Source organism: Chelonia mydas, chromosome 11 (genome assembly GCF_015237465.2).
Source record: "Chelonia mydas isolate rCheMyd1 chromosome 11, rCheMyd1.pri.v2, whole genome shotgun sequence".
In the NCBI taxonomy this organism is placed as follows: domain Eukaryota; kingdom Metazoa; phylum Chordata; order Testudines; family Cheloniidae; genus Chelonia; species Chelonia mydas.
Genome location: NC_051251.2, coordinates 61,120,700 through 61,126,845, shown reverse-complemented (window position 1 = coordinate 61,126,845; position 6,146 = coordinate 61,120,700). Strand labels below are relative to the sequence as shown.

The window sequence follows — 6,146 nt, the reverse complement described above, 5'->3', positions numbered from 1 at the left end:
ATGTTTTTAATGTAAGAAAGTTAAATGTGATAAACTACAAAAAATCTATTTATCTCTGGGACCAGGAAGTAAGGAATGGGGAGCAAACAAACAAATGGAAATGAGCAGTATAAAGATGTATTACTTCTGGGGGAATTCTGCGCCACTGCGCAATGCAGAATTTTGCAGAAATTAACGTTGTGTGTGTGCAGAATTTCCTTTTCCCTACCAAAATGGGCTGCAGTTCTGCTGGCAGCCACTAGGGGCCTCTGGACCTGGGAGAGCCCAGCTCACACTTAGAAGACACTGCCAGAGGGAGGGAGAGGGAAGTAGAGGGTTCCCGGCAGCTGCAGTTCCAAGTATTGCCCTGAGGGAAGGAGATGGGAGCGCACTGGAAATTCCACACAAGCCTGGGACCCAGAATCAGGCTTTTTCTCCCTCTAGATCCGTGGGCTCTGGGTGGGGAAGGGGGGGCAGGTGTCTGGGCTCGGGGGGAGGGGATGTGGGTATCTGGGCAAGGGGGGTGCCGCGTCTGGGCTCTGAGGGGTAGGGGGTTTGGGTGTATTGACTGGGGCGGGGAGGGACCATAGCTGGGATCTTTGGGGGGAGGGATTGTGGGTGTCTGCCCCACCCCCCCAGCTGGGCTCTGGAGGGCAGGGAGGGGAGCAGAGAAACAGGGGCCAGGTTGTCATAGGGGTTTTTTTGTGTGTGTCTGTATTGTTACAGACATATTTGCTGACACGTATTTTGAAATAAATTATCAAAATAATTGAAACTGGTGTGATTATGCAGTGTTATTTTGACAATTAAAATTTGCAGAATTTTAAAATATTGTGAGCAGAGTTTTTATTTTTTGGTGCAGAATCCAGGAGTAAATGTATGCACATTAAAGATGATACTTTCTGTTGCTGAATTAAAAAAAAAAAAAAAAAAGAGACATACATTTGGATCACTGTAGAATACATCTATATAATGTAATGATTATTTTCATAATATGCTTTATTTGTCTGACAGTTATTTGCACAGCTCAAGAAATACATTATAAACTAAGGCTAAGATTTTGTCACACATATTTTTAGTAAAAGTCACAGACAGGTCACGGGCAATAAAGAAAAATTTACAGAAGCCCATGATGCATGACGAACTGGGAAGCTACGGGGTCCCCACACCATTCCAGGGCCCCAGCTTGGAGCTGCAGGATCTCCCCACTGCCTGTGATTTCAAGCTCTGGGGCACCCCAGCTGCCCTTGAGCTCTGAGGCACTCCTGCCGCCTGGAGCGGCTGGGAGCTGCCAGGGTCCTTTCTGCCGATGGGGGCTGGGAGCTCCCAGGGAACCCCCACCACTCGCAGCAGCTGGGAACTGCAGGGTACCCTGGCCACCTGCGGTGGCTCCAAGCTCCAGGGCACCCGTGCCGCCTGCGGTGGCTGGGAGCTTGGGGCCCCCACAGTTCCTAGCCACCATGGGCGGTGGGGGAACCCTGCAGCTTCCAGACACTATGGGCTCAAGTCACAGAGGTCTCTGGAAGTCACGGATTCCGTGAAAAAATCGTAGCCCTAACTATAGTTGGTGAAACCAGCCACTTGTTTGCAGCCAGCACCTGCAATGCTCATTGAAATGTAAGTGACGAGTAAGGACTACAACCACTTAATAAAAATGTACAGATTTGGGGAGTTAGCAAGACCCACATGATCATCCTCTGATGACAGAAGATGGCATATTGCTAATAAGCAGAAATCTCTCCAGTTAAACACTCACAGCTAGCATTACTCTTTTTACAATGCCAACACTGTGTCAAGAGGTGGAAAAACTCTATAACATGAATATGCAATTATGGTATGATTTCCAATATTTCATGTTGAAATGCTTGAAGTAAAGCAGCACTCTAGAATATGATGTAATGCTTAGTATCAGTAGAAGTAGCCATGATGGTAAAAATGTTTGTGTACTGCCTTCTACTCAGCCTTTGACTGGCATCTCCATGCCATGCTCAAGGCAACCAAGTTATGTGTTTTACATCAATTTCTTTCTTTTCAATGGAGTAGCATGCAGTGCATATTCTAAATAGGGTCATAAGAGTTTTGCTTCTCTGGATACAATAACACTTTCCTTAATGGTCAGTAAATTAATTTCAAACAGTTATTTAGAAAATCAAAATCAATGTATCTGCCAATAGTGATAATCAATGTTCCTCCTTTTTTGCAGATCAGTTTCAGCACCATACCTTTCTTTTCTCAAACTAATATAAATCTGTTCTGTACAAAAAAATCAAGTTGCTCTTCTTTACCAAAGGCAGAGTATTACTATTTTAACTTACAGTGCCTCTTTAATTTACATCATGGTTTTTGCATACTGACTGATATCTATTTAAAAAAAACTTTCAAAATGTGTGAAGGCTATAGTGCCATACTTCTTGTGAACAAAATTACACATGCTTTGAAGACCAGTTCTGCATTTCTGATTACAAAAATAAAAAAAGCAAACCTAAACCAATAAAACATCAAGGAATTTCCTGGAAAACTAATTCCTCAAACAACGTTCTCTGTTTGAGAAAGCCTACCATAAAACTTTTTATAGTAAGCAAATTCATTAGCATGGACCTTACTCCCTAGCTACATACGCTAACGCTGCTTACAAGCTTTTTACAATCTAAATAAATCACTTTTTCTGATCTAAACATATTACAGTAAAACAAGGCAACAAATCGGTCACTGACTTTCCAGATGGATGTTATCCTTACACAGCCCTTTCAGCATAATAAAGACATAGCACTATCAATTAATTTTAGTCAATGATAGTGCCAATGACATGACTCTCTTGCAGCTTTTATTTTTTTGGTGCAGTGGCTCCCAATCTAGACGTGAGCGTAAATTACTCACAGGGATTGTGTCAAATTTTGGCTCCCAACCATCCCTTTGAATGTTTTGCTAGCTGTTCCATTTATCTGGAATCTCCCTACTACATTTTAGAAGTGCTGTGGACTTTTATCCCCTCTGTAATGGTGAGGATACAAGCTGAAAACTCAGATCAGTTCCCTAATTGGTCGTATTTCATACCTCTTTTCCTCTAGAATTTACAGTTTCTAGTGATGCTCTAAAGCAGGCAAGGGCCATATTACATTTTAATTGTGATCTTGGGCCAGGTCTACAAAGTGAGAGACATAAATTATCCACAGTTCATAACCACTTTCCCCTACTGATAACAGTGGCCTGATCCTGAGAGATGCTGAGCACTGGCTAGCTCTGCTCACTTTAATGGGAGTTACAGACACCCAACACCCCTCAGCATGAAGAATAATGAAAGGTTTGCACAAAGACTCAGGATAAACTAAGGCCTTTAAGTAATAACAAAGGGCAACGTTTTCCAAAGTGCCTTAATATTTGGGTGCCCAACCTGAGCTACTTAGAGCCTGAAGCACCAAGGATCTGAAAGACTTCTCAGATTCTTTTTCACAGCTGTACTGCTTTGCTCTAAACTGTTCTTTTAAGAAAGACTGTAATTAACTTGACAGCTTAATTCAGTTATGTTCGAAGAGCTTCCCTTACATTGTAGATGCAATACATCCTATACTTTGGCACAAGCCTCTGCTTGCACCAACCATTACTACTAAAGAACCAACTATATACACTGAAGTGCTGAACCGTACACAAGGATCACATTTCTATTTTTAAATGAAAGCTTTTTATTTGGCAGCATCATTGTACCATCACAGTCGCCAAATTCTTCCCTTTCTTTTAGTGGCACATCAACCCTTCATTCTTCAGTGTTACACTGCCAGTTGAACACTTCAATCTCTCTGGTCACTCGATTTCTGATCTCAAAGTGATTATCCTTCAACAAAAAAACTTCAAAAACAGACTCCAACGAGAGACTGCTGAATTGGAATTAATTTGCAAATTGGATACAATTAACTTAGGCTTGAATAGAGACTGGGAATGGTTGATTTATTATAAAAAGTAACCTATTTTCCCCTTGTTTGTTCCTTTCCCCCCCTCCCACTGTTCCTCAGACATTCTTGTTAAACTCTGGATTTGTGCTGGAAATGGCCCACCTTGATTATCATACACATTGTAAGGAGAGTGATCACTTTAGATAAGCTATTACCAGCAGGAGAGTAGGGTGGGGGGAGAGAAAACCTTTTGTAGTGCTAAACACCCATTTTTTCATGGTTTGTGTGTATAAAAACATCTTCTGTATTTTCCACAGTATGCATCCGATGAAGTGAGCTGTAGCTCACGAAAGCTTATGCTCAAATAAATTGGTTAGTCTCTAAGTTGCCACAAGTACTCCTTTTCTTTTTGTGAATACAGACTAAGGGTATGTCTACACTACAAAATTAGGTCGAATTTATAGAAGTTGTTTTTTTAGAAATCGGTTTTATATATTCAAGTGTGTGTGTCCCCACAGAAAATGCTCTAAGTGCATTAACTCGGTGGAGTGCTTCCACAGTACCGAGGCAAGCGTCGACTTCCGGAGCGTTGCACTGTGGGTAGCTATCCCACAGTTCCCGCAGTCTCCGCTGCCCATTGGAATTTTGGGTTGAGATCCCAATGCCTGATGGGGCTAAAACATTGTCACGGGTGGTTCTGGGTACATATCGTCAGGCCCCCATTCCCTCCCTCCCTCCGTGAAAGCAAGGGCAGACAATCGTTTCGCGCCTTTTTTCCTGAGTTACCTGTGCAGACGCCATACCACGGCAAGCATGGAGCCTGCTCAGCTCACTGTCACCGTATGTCTCCTGGGTGCTGGCAGACGCGGTACTGCACTGCTACACAGCAGCAGCAACCCATTGCCTTGTGGCAGCAGACGGTGCAATAGGACTGGTAGCCGTCATCATCATGTCCGAGGTGCTCCTGGTCGCCTGTGTGAGGTCGATCAGGAGCGCCTGGGCAGACATGGGCGCAGGGACTAAATTTGGAGTGACTTGATCAGGTCATTCTCTTTAGTCCTGCAGTCAGTCCTATTGAACCATCTTATGGTGAGCAGGCAGGTGATACGGATTGCTAGCAGTCCTATTGCATTATCTTCTGCCGGGCAGGCAAGAGATGAGAATGGCTAGCAGTCCTACTGTACCATCTTCTGCCGAGCAGCCATGAGATGTGAATGGCATGCAGTCCTTCTGCATCGTCTGCTGCCAGCCAAAGATGTAAAAGATAGATGGAGTGTATCAAAACAAGAAATAGACCAGATTTGTTTTGTACTCATTTGCAACCCCCCCCCATCCCCGCCCCTGGTCTAGGGGACTCATTCCTCTAGGTCACACTGCAGTCACTCACAGAGAAGGTGCAGCGAGGTAAATCTAGCCATGTATCAATCAGAGGCCAGACTAACCTCCTTGTTCCAATAAGAACAATAACTTAGGTGCACCATTTCTTATTGGAACCCTCTGTGAAGTCCTGCCTGAAATACTCCTTGATGTAAAGCCACCCCCTTTGTTGATTTTAACTCCCTGTAAGCCAACCCTGTAAGCCGTGTCATCAGTCGCCCCTCCCTGTGTCAGAGCAACGGCAAACAATCGTGCATCTGAGTTGAGAGTGCTGTCCAGAGCTGTCACAATGGAGCACTCTGGGATAGCTCCCGGAGGCCAATACCGTCAAATTGTGTCCACAGTACCTCAAATTCGACCCGGCAAGGCCGATTTAAGCGCTAATCCACTTGTCAGGGGTGGAGTAAGGAAATCGATTTTAAGAGCCCTTTAAGTCGAAATAAAGGGCTTCATCGTGTGGACGGGTGCAGGTTTACATCGATTTAATGCTGCTAAATTCGACCTAAAGTCCTAGTGTAGACCAGGGCTAACATGGCTGTTACTCTGAAAACTGCCAGTTGAGGCCATCCCCCTTATTTCACACCTTTGTTATGCAGCTAAATACCTTATATAATCATTTAATTGTTTTCTATTGTTGGGGTTAATTCATATATAATCAACGTGAGATGAACAAATTTATGTTGTAGGTAATAGTGTAGGAATATGTAGGATAATATTATAGGGGTATAGGATTGATAAGCATATATTATTGGTAAGAGTGTGTTAGGTATACAAGTACGGTAAGACTGTAAAGTGAGATGTGTCAAATTTCAGCTTAGCCATATCAGGCCTTAGGCCTGAAAGAAGTTGACATGACTAGCTGACCCAAGGGTAACCCTGTACCAGTAAAGTTGCAAGATTATC

At 43.5% G+C, this 6,146-nt stretch overlaps 1 protein-coding gene across 4 annotated transcripts in view; it reads right to left on the bottom strand.

Annotated features, from left to right (window-relative positions):
- Nucleotides 1–6,146, bottom strand: part of PARD3B (par-3 family cell polarity regulator beta) — a 616,262-nt gene that overhangs the window by 238,476 nt on the left and 371,640 nt on the right. The gene's annotated exons all lie outside the window — the stretch shown is intronic.